We start from the raw sequence: 19,844 nt of genomic DNA, 5'->3' as shown, positions 1-19,844 counted from the left end.
TGAAAAGAAAGGAAAAAATAAGGCTGATCACTGTTTAATGCTTGTTAGTATGTAAACAAAATGATATAATACAAAATGATATAATAATCTATATGTCTGATGGAAGTTTTATTGTAGTAAGCTTGTTTTTAATGCTGTTCCCAGCAAGTGAACCAATCTAGTTAAGAAAGTTAATTTATCTGAGTGGATCTGTTTGTGTCATTTGACAACAAAACAGCAACAAAGAGTGATTGTAAGTTGTTCAGAAGATATTTTTAATACCCTCTCCACATGCACACAAGCACACACTCTATTCCAGGAAAGAAAATTTTCTGTATGATACTTAGAGACTTAGCTGACCTGAATATGAGTTATTTTCACACGGGCTTAGAAAGTTTGATCCCTGTGTTGGGAAGATCTCCTGGAGAAGGGAACAGCTACCCACTCCAGTATTCTGGCCTAGAGAATTCCATGGGCTGTATAGTCCATGGGGTCACAAAGAGTCAGACATGACTGAGCAACTTGCACTTTTCTAGAAGATAAGCTAGAAGGACATCCTTAGGCTCAGCATCCTTACTCCTGACTGGGTGCCTGTAGAGCTGTCAGGCATCCTGAAGACCGAGTTGCTTTCAGCCTCCTTAAAGTGGAAGGACTCCGGTATTGTTATTATAGTATTATTTAGCTTAAACCAGGTGCTAAGTGCATGGATTTGTCAGACAAAGACTGCTACTGGAGATTAAGGAATATTATCTTTTAGAAATACTATGTTCTGCTTTTGTGAATAGCACAGTCTCATGACTGGCTCTTTGTAGACATTTTCTAAAGACATAAAGCATTTGTGACTTCAAATTGCACCCATTTTGAAAAACCTGAAAGCTGTTTCTGAAAGGAAATGCCAAATTTATAGCAAGTCAGTACAAAAGGAAACACTTGTCTGTTGAATATGTTTCACAGAACTGAATAGTTAGTTGTCTTTTCAGGTATAAAATAATAGCCTGATGTTTTTGTACATTGTATTTTGATGGCTGGTTATCAATGGCACCAACAGAAAATCAAATATGGCTTTGTGAAACTGCAAGGTTTTCCAACATTCTTCTGCCGGATGACTGAAAACAAACAAACAAGTGAACGAATAAACACACAAACAAATGTTTACAACGAAGTGATTTGAGAATTGCTGACTGTAGTCAGCTATTTTCCTTCTTGCGATATTTAAAAAACAACCTATGAGTCCATGGTTTTATCGATTTTATTTGCATTATACAAAGTGATATATTATTATTAGGCAAATGTAAATTGTTACATATATCCCAGGTAGGGCAAGATTTGCTTTTTCTCTTATAGAATACATATCTTAAAAAAAAAAAAAAGTCAACAGTTCAATGCATAGGTCCCAAAGTATCTGAATTACTGTAGGCTATATCAGTAAAATAGAATCATTCTAGGTTTGTGCCCTGAGTCTTTATTGAGATTATTGTTTGTAAATTGATTGTTGATTGCTATAGTGAAAGTGGAGTGGGTGTTCAAGATTTATTCGACTTGATTTTCTCCATCAACTGTGGAAAATATGGTCTCCATGGCTTGAGAGGAAAGATAAATGTCTCTGACTCTATATTGTAATATCTTTTCTATGGCAATCTTGGCAGATCAAGGAGGTTTAAACAGATTCACTTTCAGGGTTAATATCCAACTAAGTTTCTGTAAACCCCATTTTTTCTCCCTATGAGAAGGGAAATAAAGATGGTGAGAAGAGGATTATAAGCAAATTAATTCCCCTGAAAAATGGAAATGACCATTACTCTGATTCGAGGTAGGCCATCTCAGTACCAATCGGTCCCTGTTGCCATGGGTCTTCCGAGAGAGAAGAATAGCAGAATTTAGTATGTGGTTACCTTATGCATCATTACTGTGGTATATCAGAGTTAAAATCAACGTGTGATGGAGGCTCTCAATGAGGCTAACCCACAGGACAAGCAGACGAAGTCATAAAGGACCGGAAGATGAAGTAAGGGAGACCTGGCCTTTTCTGTCTCTGGTCCTTACCCTGCTCTCCCACGCGAGCGCTCCCCTCCTCCCACTCCACACGCTGCTGAGGTGAAGTCATCCATCATTTCTTGCTTGTCTGCTTCCCAAGTCTGGTCAGAGGGGACCAAGATACCTTCTTTTTTTTGTGAACAGCAGCGCTATTAGTCTAGAGAGCAGATGGGCAGCTCAGTTTGAACAAAATGTCAAGCTAACTGTGGAAGTTGACCCCATCCCTCTGAGAATGACTGGTCAGACACAGATGCTAGATTTATTCACCTGAAGTTAAACTAGGCTCTCTTCTGGACCTCACTCTTTGCAGTCAAGTTTAAAGTGAAGAAAAACAACAATAGAAAGGTTACTTTGACTTAAAATCTAATTGGCATGAAGCTCTAAATTGATTTGATTTGCTATCTGCTTTACAGTTGTCTATGAATACCTTCCTGGCAAAGTTTTTACATCTTAAACTCTGTTCAGAAAATGATCATTTTTCACCCACTAATTAACCCTCCTGTCCAAGTTCTATATTTGTGCCAACTACACTATTATCCTCCCCATTTCCTAAGTGAACTATTTGATGTTATTCCTTCTTTCACTCATTACATATATATTTTCCAAAGCCTGGACAGTCATCCTTTACAAGAAATTTTAGATTTATGCTTTCCTCTCCAATTTCATTTTAGCCCTGAGATGTAGACTCCTAACTCACAACACCAAACCCTTCTACCTGGTGTTCATCTCTAGTCCCTTTTTGTTGTATCACATTTGCTCATAGAATAGGCACATCTATTATAATATTTGATGATGTTAAAAGTTTGGGCAATAAGAGATATTTTGTGGGTTTTATTATCTGGTTTTATGAGAGATTATATAATGACAGTGAGCAAGTCAGGTAACCCTATGTGCCCCAATTTTTTATCTGTTACCTGAGGTTAATGATCTGTATTGTTGTTGATCAGTTGCTAAGTTCTGTCTGATTCTTTGCGACCCCATGGACTGCAGCATGCCAGGCTTCACTGTCTCTCAGAGTTTGTTCAAATTCATGTCCATGGAGTCGGTGATGCAGCCTAACCATCTCATCTAATATGATCTATCTTAGAGAGTTTCTATAAGGATTTTAAGCAAACTTCTTTAATGTTCCTCACATGAGAAGAGCTACATGTTGTTTGTTGTTTTTGTTGTATGTTTTTTATAAAAAATTCCACTTTTATACAGACTGATTAAAAGTCTAGTAGTTTTCTGCTAACTCTTGGATACAGTCTTTAATCTGTTTGTATAGACTATTATTTTGTCTTTCCTTGCCTAAGTCTTGTTAATCTTTCTTCTCAGCTCCAGTTAAACACTCAGCTTCAGTCTCTGCTTTCCTAGAAACCCAAGACTCAAGCCTAACCTTGTGAGTATTATCGCTTATTTAGAGATTCATCTCCCTTCTTTTATAACTGGGCTTTGTCTTAACTACTTCACACAATATCCTTGGAGGAATCCACCCACAGTGGTTCTATATTGTTCCACAACTTAAAAAATTAAACATTCAACTTGTGCTCTAATTCACTCTGGATTTGTGATAGCAATGCTCTCTAGTTTTTGCATTTACACAGGTCTTCTCAAATCAGTTTGGAGAAGGAAATGGCAATCCACTCCAGTACTCTTGCCTGGAAAACCCCATGGATGGAGGAGTGTGGTGGGCTACAGTCCATGGGGTCACAAAGAGTCGGACACGACTGAGCGACTTCACTTCCCTTCCCTTCACTTCTCAAATCAGTTATAAGTTCTCTGAGGGTTAAGAAGCACGTCATCTGCCTTCTTCTGTATTGACAGCGCCAGGAATAATAAAGGGCACAGTAAGTGACTAATAAGCACTTGTCAAATTTAGTTGACAATTCGGAAGTTTTCTATCAATATTCCTTTGTATATACATTCTTGGAAAAAGTCCAGAGAGAGGGAAAATAAAACTTTTTGATTTGACTTTTTATAGTTTAAAATAGCTAATTAAAAAGAAAATTCCCTACTTAAGAAACTGGCAAACTAGGGAGAATGTGTTTGTCAAGAAAAGAAAAAAAAAAAATTTTACCCTTGTGAAAGGGCCATTTTCCTTTCTCCCCCCTCTAGTCCTCAACCACTTGCTTGATCCTCTCTTTTCTCCCCAGTTCCTTCATCTAACCAACCTTTCCATGGGGTTCCTTCCCATCTTCCAAGCTCATGCCTGCCATTCTCCCTTTTCTTACAACCAAGCTACATTGCCTGCTTTCTATTCCTTAAACACACCTGGTTCTTTCCAGAGACTTTAGGACCACTGCATTTATAGTTCTGTTGGCCTAGAATGCTCTTCCTCTGACTCTTCTATCTACTTCTTCCTTAAATTCTTCTAGCAAAACTCAAGGGTACCTTTTCAGGAATCACCTCCATGACTACCACATCCAAGAGACGGTGTTATTCTTTGCCCATCACCCTCTGTCGTATGATGCTGTTTATTTCCACTGCAGCCCTGGCCACAGCCTGGTCTCAGCATGTCTGCTTTCTCCTTGTTGCCGTCTTCTTACACTGGCGTGGATGCCCCACAGTGGCTGGGACCGTATGCTCCATGTTTATTATAATGTTTCTTGTACTTTATAAGAGGACCTGATATACAGTGGGCACTCACATGATAATTGAATGAACAATGAACTTATAATAATAAGTTTAAGCTGCAAAAATACATACATTATCTATTGAGGTATAAAATAAATGTTCTTAAAAGGGCTGTAGTGAGGCATGGGGATACAAAACACTGGCTGCTTACTTATTTGCCCACAGAGAGAAAAGGGGTCTGGAGTGAAGCTTGTGTCATGTAATAAACCAATTACTTTGATAAAGCAAGGTTTCATTTCTCCCCAACTGTGAAAGGACTAGTGGATCTTGGGTATATGTGCTTTTCCCCCATGCGTTTCCTGTCTGTTGTGTAACAGATGAAATGAAGAGAATTATTTTAATAGCTGCTAATGTTTTCAAGCAAAAGTAAAACATGTCTTGCCCTCAGAGCTTGCCAGGGTTTCTGACTAACTCTGCCAGTTAGTGTAGAGAGGAAATAAAATTTACCTCTGCAATTTCTGCAGACTCTCATAGATGTGGTAACAAAACAATGTCTTAGCTTACGGTGTAAGAATTTAAGACATGACATTTAATATATAAATTATGTACTCTTACTAATCTAGGGAGACTTATATACTTACTTTTTTGCCCTCCTAACTATCCATGTTTATCTCCTGCTGTCAGCTCTCCATTTCTCCCAACATACAGTTCCCAATCGCCAATAAAAGGCTGATGTTTATTCTTTCCTCCAAGTCTTGGCTGACATTACTTTCCTGGCCTACATTCACCAACTTTATTTCAAGGTCCAGTCCAAGTCTTCTGTCTTCTCTGAATTGTTCTTTTCTAATCTTATCTTTTCAATTTTTTTTTTTTGCTTGTGCCCTAAATCATTTGATGTTAACATTTCCCACTTAAAAAAAAAGGTCTTTATGCATTCCTCCTCTAATAAGGATTTGAAGATTCTCTAGGGAAGAAGCTATTTCATATATATCTTTTTCAACCCCTGTAACTCCTAGCACTGTCCACATTCATCACATGTTGGTGCTCATTAGATATACGCAGAATTGAATTGACTTGTAAGAGACCATGGAGATGATGGAAAATAGAAGTCCACATTGTATAATTGGGCTCATTTAGGCCTGTGTTTCTAATCTTCTTGCTCACTAAATATTTGCAGAGAGTTTAATGAAGTTATAAAACTAACATTTTTTTTTTCTTCTTATAAAATCAAAATGTCAGTAAGAATGACCAGGGGCTTCCCTGATGGCTCAGTAGTAACGAATCTGCCTGCCAATGCAGGAGACACAGATTTGATCCGTGATCGGGGAAGATCCCACATGCTGTAGAGCAGCCAAGTCTGTGTAACACGAATATTGAGCCGGCGCTCCAGAGCCTGGTGACCACAACTGCTGAGGCCCACGCGCCCCAGAGCCCACGCTCAGCAGCAAGAGAAGCCGCCGCCGTGTGAAGCCTCTGGTCTGCAGCTGGAGAGTAGCACCTGCTTGCTGCAACTAGAGAAAAGTAGCCAAAAATAAATTTCAAAAACAATGATCAAAGGACAACAGTCTGTAATAGAAGGAGGGGAAATTTTAGCTATTAGATCAGTGAGATTATTCTTATTAATTTGAATCTCTAATTGTCTTAAAATTTTCTTTCTGTAGAGAAATATATACACAGTTTAGGAGGCACAGAAGTAGCTAAAGAGAGATTTATTTCACAGTAGCTCGTATTAAAGAAAAGTGTTCATACAGATTAAAGCAAAGACTGTACGATGTCTGTTTTAGTTATTATATGTGTTCAAAAGACCCACACTCCTATGTTTTTCTCTGCCCCTATTCTGGATTCTCTCTGCCCCTATTCAAAGAAAAAACCCTGTGTTTATCCAGAGAATGAATTGCTCAACTACTGGTTCCTTTCAGCTCTCCTGTGTAGGAAAGTATAGTCTCTGGTCAGATGAGCATTCTAAATTTTGATGATGAGAATTCTACTTTTCCTTCCTTTCTCTTGGTAAATAGGAAGGTTCAGAGTGCCATAGGACTCTTCCTGAGCTTAGATTTTATGGCATAATATTGTTATCTCTCCACTTCTCATATACCCAAGTCAGTATTTCTGGTGAGTTTTTTAAACATAGTTTTAATTTCACTATTTCTCTAATTTTAAATTTCACAAAACTTTTTGCCAAGTAGGTGGAGCAAACAGTATTTTGAAGAATCTGACTTATCATTACAAGCGAATACCCTATCCTAAATAAAAAAGTGCAATGGAAGATTCTTCTTTTTTTTTTTCCAAACTGACATATTTTCCCTATGGCAAAAGGAGAAGGGGGTGGCAGAGTATGAGATGGTTAGACAGCAATACTGAGTCAATGGACATGAATTTAAGCAAACTCCAGGAGATAGTGGAGAACAGAGGAGCCTGGTGTGCTATAGTCCATGAGGTCAGAAAGAGTCAGACAATTTAGTGTGTCTGAAAACAATACTTCACCCAACTTGCTTGCTCTAGACTGCAGTAAATGTTGCTGTCCCCTGAAAATATGTCATCACACAGGAGTCTCATACTTACTCTGGCCTTCAGAAGGAGAGGTGGGAAGTAACCTCTTATTTCTGTGTAGCACCATGAAAACAAACTTCATCAAGTTAGTGATTCCACCTGATGGGGAACAAAAATATTAATTCAGTGTCAATAAGGGAGATATATTTTTCTTTCAGAGGTGAGATATTATTTATGAACTGTCTGAATCCAGAGACACAGCTGGGCAGCAGAACAGGATACCTACTTTAGTTCTCTTGACATGCAACTTTGAAGAGGGGGCTCAGAGAAGAGAAGACAGGGGAAGACTGGTAAAATCCTCTCTATTTATGAGTATTTATAACCTGCATTCTGCAGTATTGAATTAATCCAAGAGAAACATAAACTTCACCTCTGGGAACAGAAACATTATAATATCTTCATCTAACATTATGTTTGCACCATTCAGAATTCCTCTTGCCTGATCCAAACCAGCCAAATATGGATGAGTCTATTTCAGAAGAAGAAATATCATATTGTCTCTTTAGAGATGGAAAAATCTATATTGGAATAAACATTATAATAAGTGTTATTATGTTGATATAGCAGTAATTTACATGATATAATGGAATACAATAATTTCAGGCCAGTAAATTTTCTTGATAACCCAAATTATTCTTATTTATTGCAGCTTTGCATTTTAATCATTTAGGGTGGAAGTTATTCTAAAGTGTATTATATAATGATTTGCTTCTCTAAACAGAGCATAATGATCATTATATACTCATTTTATTAATGATCAAAAGTCATCTGAATGAAGAATGATTATTATTTGGTGCTATAGCATAGAAATATTATTTACAGTCTGAAGTGAGCAGAACCTTCTCAGTGGCTCAGTAATAGAGTACAGTGAGGAACTTGGTATTCTCATGGCATGAAGAGAGAGAATACCATTCCATAAGGAAGAAGTTGAAAGGTTAAATGATTAAAGTCTGGAGTTAATATTGAGGTACAAACAACTTATAGAAATACTGGCCTCATGACACCAAAACTCAATATTACTTCATTGATTCAAAGGTAGACTGAGGTATCTTGAGGTAGCTTATTCTCACACTTCCCCTTAAAATGAAAGTGAATGGTTTGAAAGGGGCATAAATGCTATACAAACCACACTACCCTCCCCACCCCACCCCCCAAAGAAAAAAGATGGCTCTATTTTTTTTTATTGTTTTCCACTTTGATTATGTCTAAATGCATCTTTCAGTGAAAATATTCTACCCTTCTTAGAGTTGTAGCTATTTTTCAGTTATTCTTGAAAGGTCCCTGTATTGCTTATGAGGATCATTAAAGTTGTTTTGGTTAAATGTTAGTTGTGGGAATACTCTCTACTGTTACTAGCCCCAGTGTAGTTTGGGCGATAAACAGACAGTTTCATATCGGGTCATAAACAAATGTCTCCTTTGAAGGAAAGGACATTGCTTTGCTGGACTAATTCCCCTTCTCCCAGTAGAACTGAAAAATTTAAATAGTGGTATACACTAATGAAATTTGTTATGATGCTTTCTCAAGAGATTTGCTGCAGAATCCAAGCTATTTCTCATTTTAATTTTTCAGAAAGCTTTTCTGACCCAGTCTATTTACCCAGCGGTTAATAACATATCACTCAAGTCTCACACGCTCTTTCACTAAAGGAAGAACTTTGCATCTTTTCCAGACTGTAGTCCTCTTCCCTTCTTTATACCTCTGATCTGACTAACAATGTTAAGACATTTCAGGAGAGCAAAACTGCTCTTTCTTTGTACTTAATGGCAGATAATCTTAGGGAAACAAACAAGTAACAATTTGATCAGAGACAACTATAATCCCTCAAATAACAGCTCCTAGCTCTTTATCACACTCCAACTTGGTTTTTGCTAAATAGCTGGAATCTATACATTTCTTTCTAAAAAAGGCTTACTTACCTTTCTAATAGCATCGAAAAGTGGCCTTGTGGAGGAATGTTCTGTAGCACTAACTAGTAATAGCTTTTTCTCTGAACTCCAAGCCCTCTCAACTGAGAGACAGATAAAACCCTATCATCTACTTCATTTTCTCTAATTCTCTTTTCCCCTTGCCTCTAGGAAAAAAAAAAAAATTAGAAGATAGTTGGCAGCACATTAAGGACACAAAACAGAGAAAAATGTAGGTTCCTGAAATGTTTAAGGGAGATGAAAATCATCTATGTTTGGAAACTGCCTCATGGAATTTAGCTGGTGGGTTAGTTATCCAAATTACCTCTTGCTTTTATCGCACAGACAATATACAGCTGAATTGTTAAATGATGTGCACTTTTTTTTTTTTTTTTCTGAGAGCAAGATTGGGTACTTAATCAGGTCAATAATTATTCACACATTAGCACAGTCTTCTTCTTAAAGTGTAACGGTGACTCATTGGGTATATAGTCATTATTACTGATTAGCAGGAAATTATTTTTGCGCATCAGTGGTTCATGTGAAAACAGCTAAATTTATTATGCTGAGTTATTTAACAGTTGGACCGTGTGAAAATTCTGGTGTTACCATTGTGATTAAGTCTTTATGCGTATACCATGAGATAACTATGAAAAAGAGTATACTGCATTTACTGTTAGAGTTGAATTTTGCTACTAACAGACCCAAATTTCTGAAGTTCGGTACTAAACTTGGACATCCATAATGCACTTCCACAATGAAATTTCTTTATAGGTAAATTTATTTGAGAAAGAAATAGGGAGCAAGCAGGTAAATAATATGAGAAAAAGAAGATGAAATATGAATATAGAGAATAAGTATAAAAAGAGAGAAAAGAAGGGAATAAGGAAGAGGAAAGAATGAGAGAGATACAATTTCACTTGGTTTGAATTGTTAATTGAATTTCATATTTGATGAAATATCTGAAATTCTACTTGGTTTGTGCAATTAATTTTTAATATTATAAGTGAAGGGACAAATCCTACATTTCATTTCAATTATTTTACATAGAAAATATTCCAAGAATATTATAAATGTATGCCAAGAATTTGCTGTAAATATATCAACATATATATAGCTAAAAGGTAAGGATTCCCTTTTAAACATACCTACAGTATTCTCGTATCTTAAAAATGCATTAGAAATAACCCATTAATATTATCTGATAACATGTCCATGTTCAAATTTTCCTAGTTATATAATAGTTTATTTGCAATGAGTTTTGTTTACATCAGTATTCAAATAAAGTCAAAACACTGTATTTATTTTGATGTATCTCCTTAGTATCTTTGAATCTATAAATTACCTTTCCTATTAGTTTTTATTCTTGAAATTTATCTGTTTGAAACTAGATTATTTGTATGGCTTGATCTGATTGAAGCTTGTTACTTTTGGCAAAAACACTTTATATGTGTTGTATCTTTTATCAGCTGACACATAATATATGGTTGTCTCTCCTTTGAAGCTATTAGTCAAGCATTTTGTTAAGCACTTGTTTTACATGGGAAAAACATGTTGGATACTTGATTATTTCCCTTTATTTACCACTTTCTAAATAGTGAATTAGCTAAATACTATATCATCTAAAATTATTAGTATATTTTCAATATAGTTTGAACTTGTGGATTTTAACATATTTGCTTGTCATCAATCCTTTACAGTTATTTTTTGATACACAAATCTATAATGCTATAATAAATAACATTTCCCTTTATTGAGTTGTTTCCTCATGATAAATTGTCACTATTTGAATTACTGAGTCAAAAGATATAAAAATCTCCATAGCTTTTGCTAAACTGTGACATATAGTTTTTCAAATAATGCAACTTTAATGCTACTAGAAGTAAGTATTGAATTCTTTGTAGCTACAGATTTTAATTTACAGATTAAGTGTGCCTTAGGTCAAAATAAATCTTGGAAATGATTTAAAAATCAGAATGTAATATATAAAATGTAAACTGTAGTCTTCTGTCCATCCTTTCTAGCAACAGTTCTGTACTCCCCGGTGGATGTCACTTTTAAATTTTTTAGTCATTTTCTTTGTTATTTAGCTAGGTTCTAAAATAACTCATTTTTACTATCTCCCCAAATTTCAGATATTGTATATTGGCTTCCTACTATAGGAACTGAAAATTTAGCTCTGTTAAACAGCTCTCACATCCTGATGTTCCTCTTATAGATAAGTGTATCTCCTCTTCCTAGCTAACAAACCCAGTTTTTAGCATTCAAGTTGAATCTTTCTTCAGAGTTTCTAGTTATTATGGCTATGTGTATATTGTTTAATTCGGAGCCAAACTGAGCACAAACACACACACAGTATTAAAACTTTTTTCTTGCACAGCTTGTATTCATTTGTGGAATTAATTTCCCATTATCATTATTATTGTTATTTAGTGTTTCTTATATTCTGTGACTAACTTTTCCATATTGTTTAACACTTCTCAGTTCCATTTTCCACTAAGTCAAAATTGTCAAATAATCTATTTTTTGGAATAATTTAAATTTAATTTTGGGAAATCTCTCCCAGAACTTTAATTCTTAAGTCTTCCACTCCAGTCTGTCTGGTTGTTCTCTAAGTTCAGTGAATAACCGTTGTCCTCATATTCCATGTTGTTCTCTAGGAAAATTCCCTTCACCTGTCTCTAGTGCTAGGGCCACTATTTCATGGATATCATAGAAAAAGATAAAAGTACAACAAAGCAAACACTTGCTGTCTGTTCTGTATGCCCAGCATCTGAAGCCTTTTATGTAATTAGGAAAATTCTCTCTCTGATGGATGTTGTAGGAAAGTAAAGAATGTCTTACTGTATAGTAGCTGCAAATGCTGGGCTTTCCAGGTGGCTCAGTGGTAAAGAATCCACCTGCTGAGCAGGAAACATTTGCTCCCTGGGTTGGGAAGATTCCCTGGGTTGGGAAGATTCCCTGGCATAGGAAATGGCAACCCACTCCAATATTCTTGCCTGGAGAATCCCATGGACAGAGGAGTCTGGTGGGCTACAGTCCATGGGGTCACAAAAGAGTCGGACATGACTTAGTGACTCAATAACAACAAAGCTGAAAATGCTAGATTCTCGTTTTCTCTGATACCCTTTCACCCGGGATGCAGATGTGTGAGCTAGGATGTCTCAGTCAAATGTGTCCACGGCCAACTTTAACTTGGCTCAGGATGGATAAAGGAAGGGGCCAAGTGCTCTTCTCCATTGGTTTTAGAAATGACACTGTAAGGAACAGTTCTTTTTATAGGTAGGGGCAACTCAAGGCCCCCAGTCAATTCTTGAAAGCAACTCTAGTAGTTAACTGTGCTCTCCGATTCCTGTTCTTACTGCTTCTTTTGAGCTGCTACAGAAGTTTGACCATCTGGAATCCTGCTGGAAACTCTAGATCTGTAATCATGTGTTACACCCAAACCATTGCTTTTTTTCTTATCTTACTTCCTACCAAATGACTGGAAAGCCATGTCATCTAGGTTGTGATCTCCGAAGTGTCCACTGATCCCCAGTGATTTTCTGTACAAAATAAAACAAAAAGCTTCAGTGATTTTTTTTTCTTTTCATTTTGTTTCATTTTCTTTATTCAGTTCAGTTCAGTTCAGTCGCTCACTCATGTCCGACTCTTTGCGACCCCATGAACCACAGCACACCAGGCCTCCCTGTCCATCACCAACTCCCGGAGTTTATTCAAACTCATGTCCATTGAGTTGGTGATGCCATCCAACCATCTCCTCTTCTGTCGTCCCCTTCTCCTCCTGCCCTCAATCCCTCCCAGCTTCAGAGTCTTTTCCAATGAGTCAACTCTTCGCATGAGTTGGCCAGAGTTTTGGAGTTACATCCAAAATCATTAATAACAAGGCAGGATCTTGGGTGAATGTTTGGAGCTGCATCTGTCTGGTTGGGCTTTGGCACGCTGGAACCTCTGCTCCCACAGAGGGGTTGGTGTGGCCACGCTGTTCCCTGGGCCTTGCAGAAACGTCTGTATGCCTCCCTGCTTTTGTGAGGCCCAGAGAGCAGGATGGTGCTGCAGCCCTTGGGGGTATCCGGGGCCAGCTGGTTGAAGGTGAGGATCTCACCCCTGACCTTGAGGATGTGGTTCCACACATGTCTGCTCATGCACAGCCCACAGCTTCAGTCTGGGCATTTCCTGGACACGCACATTGTTCTCGACTATAGTCCCAGCAGCCACAGCTGTTTTGTCTTCTGGGGCCAGGATGCTTCATCTTCTGGATCATCAGGGAAAGGGACAGAGCACCGCCAGTTGGTGTGACTCTTGAAAAGTCTCTTCAGCACAACTTGATTGAAGGTGGTATTGGTCCTCTAACCAGAAATCTGTACAATTTAACCAACAGACTTTGTTAGAGGTACACTATCTTGGGTTCCTTGAACTGAACTTTTCATTCTACCAACCCCCACTCCACTCCCACCTCCACCACTCCTTGAGAGATGAAAAACGTCACATTTCTTTGGGGGCAGTGCAGTGGTATGGCTTATTTTTCCAGCAGATCCAATGAGTCTACAAATGACCCATATCTTTCAGATAATGCTCTTCATCTAGGTAATCATCTAGAATTCTCTTTGATTGCTTGAAACTAGGAGCTCTGATAGAAAGTTGAAAGATATATTGTCTTTTCCTTTCTTGTTTGTTCAGTCGCTAAGTTGTTTCTGACTCCTTTGCGACCCCATGGACTGCAGCCCACCAGGCTCCTCTGTCCATGGGATTCTCCAGGCAAGTATACTGGAGTGGGCTGCCATTTCCTCCTCCAGGGAATCGTCTCAACCCGCGGATCGAACCTAGGTCTCCTGCTTTAACGGGAAATTCTTTACCACCGAGCCACCAGGGAAGCCCTCCTTTCTTATGTCCTCCCTAGTTTTGCTTTAGAACATTCTCCAGCAGCTGCTGGTGATTATATGGAGGGAGAAATTATTTGACAGCATGTATATTGGAAAATGCTTTTCTATTCTCACAGTTGCTAGATAGTTTAGACTTAAATTTTTAAGTAGCAAATCATGCTTGGTGATTGAAAAGCATGTTTACCTTGTTGTTGATCCTCCTTCTCCTCACACACAAGAATCTCCCGGTCAGGTCTTCTCAATCTGTAACAATTGCCCATTTGGCTTCCAGTATTCAAAAATTTAGTTAACATCACTACATTGTTCTAATTTTCTTTGGCTTTGTGAGTCTGTCCTTTTTTATGAGACTGATTCACTGCCTACTCTGCTAAGGAGGCAGATGAGTCTGTTCCTTTTTAATTACTTGTGTGTGTGTGTGTGTGTTAGAATAGAAATAAATGCCTGTATTAAATTCACAATGCTTAAGAGAAAATTCTAAATGTATTTCTTTCATAAGCAAAAATCAGGTGTGAAAGAGTCCTTCCATGGACAGATTGGATAATAAAGCTTAGAGAGGAATGGGATTTCTGAATTCTATTAACACTTACTGGACTTTCTCATATATCTGCTCTTCATTGATTGGCACAGATTGGAATTGGTTTATTCTAGAATTGTATATTTTCTACTTTCCCACTCTTACTGTGTTCAGTGTTAAAACTGTGTTGATATTATTTTGTCTTCTATGCCTCATCTTTAACTCTCTTTCTTTCCACGGGTAAGATCAATATTATCAAAAGGTTATAAATTTTGTTCCTTACACCCAAAATTCTAGTTCTGTATTCTGTAACTTGACTGAGTCCACTTGTTGAATCTGTGCTCCTGAAGCTTCTCTACCACAATAACTATGTTCAAAAACACCTCTTTCTCCTTGCCTTTTGAAATTTTATTTCCTTTCTGCGTGCATCGTGCTAAGTCTCTTCAGTTGTGCCCGACTCTTGGTGACCCTATGGACTATATAACCCACCAGGCTCCTCTGTCCATGGGATTCTCCAGGCCACAATACTGGACAGGGTTGTCGTGTCCTCCTCCAGGGGATCTTCCCCACTCAAGGATTGAGCATGCATCTCTTACCTCCAGGCAGGTTCTTTATTACTAGCACCACCTGGGAAGCTCCTTATTTCCTTTCTAATGTAACTCATTTTAAGATTATAAACATGTGTTAAATAATATTTATGTAACTATTATGTTTTATTAATTATACATATAAAGCATTCTATCCTCTTATTTTTCTTTCTACCTGAAAACATTGTAAGTGCCTAGCAACTGTTAGACTTCTCTGGTAGCTCAGCTGGTAGACGATCTGCCTGCGAAGCAGGAGACCCTGATTCAATTCCTGGGCAGTTCCCCTGGAGAAGGGGTAGGCTACCCACTTAGTATTTTTGGGTTTCCCTGGTGGCTCAGGCAGTAAAGAATCTCCCACAATGTGGGAGACCTGGGTTCAACCACAGGGTTGGGAAGATCCCCTAGAGGTGGGGATGGCAACCCACTCCAGTATTCTTGCCTGGAAAATCCCCATGGACAGAGAAACTTGGCGGGCTACAGTCCATGGGGTTGCAAAGAGTCGGACATGACTGAGCCCGCAGCAAGTGTTAAACATTGCAGATGGAAGGAAAACAAGAATGTGGAAAGAGTAGAGAATGTGAATTTATCAGACACAAAGATGCACAGAAAGAAAAACAGGGGAAAAATAACAGGGTAGTCATTATAGTTGTAATTATCCACTTGATAATTTCTGGATATTTGTTTTTATTTAACTATAAGTATATAGCATATAAAACCTGATTCTTTTTTTTTCTTTCAAAATAAGCTACTGGGAAAATTATTGCTAAGTGTTATATGTTGCTACAATGTCACCAGTAGCAACTGTCCAGAACTTCATACCTAACAGAGTGCTTCCTTATGAAGTTAATCTAAATGGAACCAAGAGACAGAGTATACTGCACATTCTCTTTCTAATGTCCATGGAATACAAGTAAAGCACTTTTCAAATGAATAAATACCAAATAGGTTGCTTGAAATGAGGAATTCCTTTGTATAGACGTTTATACAAATTTATACTAACGTCCCTCTGCTCGGTAAGCTCTCTGGAGGGAAAAGAGTTCACAGAATTACCTATTGAAGTCTCCTTAATGTGTCATTTCAACTTTCCTTTCTCTGTTGTTCAAGATTACAAACAGGGTACAATGTTGTAAAGAGACATGAATGAAGATAGTCTGGTTTGATAGAAATTTTGCAGCCATTGTGATGCATTAAACTGTGAAAACTTTTGAAAGAGATAGATAGCTACTTTTCTAGCATGTGAACTCAATTTCCCTGAAATATGAACTGAAAGAAATATGAGAAAATACAGAAAACCAATCCCCAGAAACCTCATATATATATATATATATATATAAAATTTAAAATTTTCCATGGCTTGTTTTGTTATGAAAACCACTAGGTAAAATGCCTTTCTATCCTACAATAGCTTTGAAAGTGAAAGTCGCTAAGTTGTGTCCGACTCTTGCGACCTCATATACTGTAGCCCTCCAGGCTCCTCTCTCGGTGGAATTCTCCAGGCAGGAATACTAGAATGTGTTGCCATTTCCTTCTCCAGGGGATCTTCCCAACCCAGGGATCAAACCCGGGTCTCCCACATCGGAGGCAGGTTCTTTACCATCTGAGCCATGAGGAACACCCTTACAATAGCTTTAAGATAAATCAAAATGACTCACACAGGTAGAAGAAAAAAAGAAGATATTCAGGATATGAGTTTAAGTAAATAAAAGATGACTAAATGCCTTCTGGCTCTGTTGCTAGTCCAGTATTACCATAAGCACTCTTATCTAGTTTGAGAATATCTGCTTGTTCTTGACTGAGATGACACTAAAACCTTAAAGTATGTCATTTTTGTTTCCGTACTGAAAACTTTTCTATGGGTTCACCTTCCATCCCCTTTTGTTATTAGACAAGCAAGTCTACAAGCTTTCCCACATTTTTGTTTGTTTAAGTCAGGAATCAAAACCCCAGATTTTTTAAGACAAAAGGTTCATAAATCAGTCAGGCTTGGGAAACAGATACTTTAACTTTCTGCTCCTTTTCTCACAATGCTTTTTACTCTAATCCTCATGGCACCTTGCCCCTGGTCACTGGATTGTTTGCTTCATGTTGATTCAACTTGATGCTGTTTTCATTTTATACATATAGAAATTTCCAGGACAGATACTGAAAAGTGTTCACATTGTTTAAGGGTTTAATGCTTTGCTTTAAGAAAAAGATAACACAGAATTGTCCTCCATTTCTTTTGTTAAATATCAATACTTCTTTTACTCTTTATCATCACCAAATTCCATGAACAGTTTTCTTCCCTTCTAGGCTGTCTGCTCCAATATGAACAGGGCTTCTCTTTCAGCTCACTGTTTTATCTCAAGCATCTAGCATTCCATCTTTCACATAGTAGACACTTAATAATTAATCCATTATAAAATGCCTGCATCCTGCTCTTTCATAAAAGGCACAGAGTACTTGCTTTTCACTTTCTATATTCTGTAATATTGTTTTAATATTTTTAATTATGGGAATTGGATATGAAAAATGACTGCTGAATTGCCTTTTCAACCAGCATGGTAATGATGAGTGAATAACAATTAACAGTATTATCTTATTTTACAGATTTAAAAAGAAACTTAACCATCTTTCTCCTCCCACATGTTGACGTCTCTGATATTGGAAAGGATCTCAACAATGGCATACCATGATTTAATTGTAGACTCTTCTTCCTTCCTCCCTCCACTCCTTCCTTTTCATGGATCATAACATAGTGATCATAGTGATGATGTATCTTAGGATCAGGGCAAACTTTTATTTGATTAAAGAGCATAACTACAATTAGATGAACTCCTATTGTATGTTAATGTGCATGAGGTCTTCTTTTTTTTTTTCCCCTATTTTACAAATCAGGAAATTTATGTCCAAAATTTAGCAACTCACTTGAGGTTATATATCTAGCAAATGGTGGCATCTGAGCTGATATTGTTCTAGTCCAAAGATTGTGTCTTTTTACATAACTTAAAGATACACTATTCATCATATGTGATGTATAACTGAAGTTATAAAAATAGAATCATATACATTAGAGTTGGAAGAAAATTTAGAGAGCATCTATTCTAATTCTCTTATTTTGCAGATTAGAAAAGAACTCCAGGTAGGTTAAGTGCTCTGGGTAATAAATCTAGAAATTTGCGAACATAAGACTATGAGAAAAATCATGCATACTGATAGTAACAAATTGAAATACTACAGAAATGTATGATGAAAGAAACAATCTTACTGTACCCCAATTTGGACATATTCTACCTGTCTGAGATATAATATATATATATATATATATATATATATATGTATACATGTATATTTTCTAGTTTTTAAATAGGACTCAAATATAGGGTTTATGATACAAGATCTATAAAGCTCATTCTTAAAGTTATTTTGGAAGTCAAAAGCTAAATATTGATATGCATACACCTTCTAATATGTTTCTTGTAACCTTCATTTAAAAAAGAATTGATGCAGAAAACACATAGAATGAATTTCAAAATATCTATTATGTACTTAGAATTCACCCTGGCTTAACTCATTTAAACTGCATCACAAAGTTTTGAGATGAGAACTAGCTATTTGTGAAGTAACAAGAGGTTAAAGAGGATGAGCAGCTTACCAAAGCTGCAAGGATGAAATAATTGAGAACTCAGAATCTTTGGGTCATTTAAACCCTGGTTAATTAAAGTTCTGGCTGATAATAGAGGTAATAACTAATGGATAATGAAAGAAGAAAGTCAAAGATATTAGTAAAAGTCCCAGGATCAATCACAGAAATGAGGCCTATAGAAGTCTTGTATAATTTTATTTGACTGTTTTTTATGTGTGTGTGTGTGCACTTATTTGTATCCTACAATTTTCTTCATCTCTCACCCTATTCTCTGTGTCATATAAATGCTATTGGCAGTTAAACTTACAATTTATTGTTTAGGTAACAGAATATTCAGTGGAGTCTTACTGAATCTGAGGAGCAATCAACATAGCTAGTGATGGGTACAATGACTTTTTTGACTGTTTCTCATTTGAAGGAAGTAATACAATCTCTTTTAAGAAGCCCACCTCTACATTATCATGTAGCTGCATATAGCTGTTTTACTGTATGGGATGTAAAATGTGAGCAGCAGGGACCACGCAGAAGTTGAGAGTCACCTAGACCGGGCTCCTTGTCTGTTGATTACCCATGTGCTCCAGATTAACACTTGTCTGCTCTGAGAAAAGGGGTCTGGACGCTTTGACAACGGGCGCAGTGTTAAGCCTTCTCAGAAGGGTGGAGAGTTAATGCAGAAGGAAGGGCTTTGTCTTCGGTTTTGGCGTGCTTGACCAGCGGGCTCCCATGGCGTGGATGGCTTCTTCATTGCCCGGCTTCTGCAGCGCCTGAATCGTGCGGCGTCTCCATTAGTCCCCGCTCCGCAGTGCGCGGCATCCGGCCGCATCTAGTAACCATCGCTTCCAGGTGGCTGGTTTTGTAGCCACAGGCACGTCTCTGTGAGCGGCTTTCACAGGCCCCACATTAGACCACAGATATCCATCAAGTTCTGCCCGCGAGGCACCGCAGAAAATCCTCTGCCATCCGGCCGGTGGTGGCTGTGCCCTCCTCACCGCCAAGGTCTGTTTCTTAGTCCTGACGGGGGCGGGCCTTCTTCAGGGTGTACTCTCTCCGCTCTAAGACCAGTGATCGCTTCTTATGTCTGCTATTTCTATATTTTTTAGACTTCTCTTTATGTTTTACTAGCCAACACCTCCTTATTCCAATCCTTCATTATAGTTAATAATTCACTATATTAAACTTTCCTTTTTCAAATGATTGTGTGGCTTCTCC

General features: G+C 37.5%; 1 pseudogene; it reads right to left on the bottom strand.

Annotated features, from left to right (window-relative positions):
• Window positions 1-7,108: 7,108 nt before the first annotated feature.
• Window positions 7,109-19,448, bottom strand: LOC133050117 (large ribosomal subunit protein eL18-like; annotated as a pseudogene).
• Window positions 19,449-19,844: the final 396 nt, after the last annotated feature.

Source organism: Dama dama, chromosome 31 (assembly GCF_033118175.1).
Source record: "Dama dama isolate Ldn47 chromosome 31, ASM3311817v1, whole genome shotgun sequence".
NCBI classification, from domain to species: Eukaryota; Metazoa; Chordata; class Mammalia; order Artiodactyla; family Cervidae; genus Dama; species Dama dama.
Note: the sequence above shows the minus strand (reverse complement) of the source record. Positions and strands in the feature narration are given on the sequence as shown.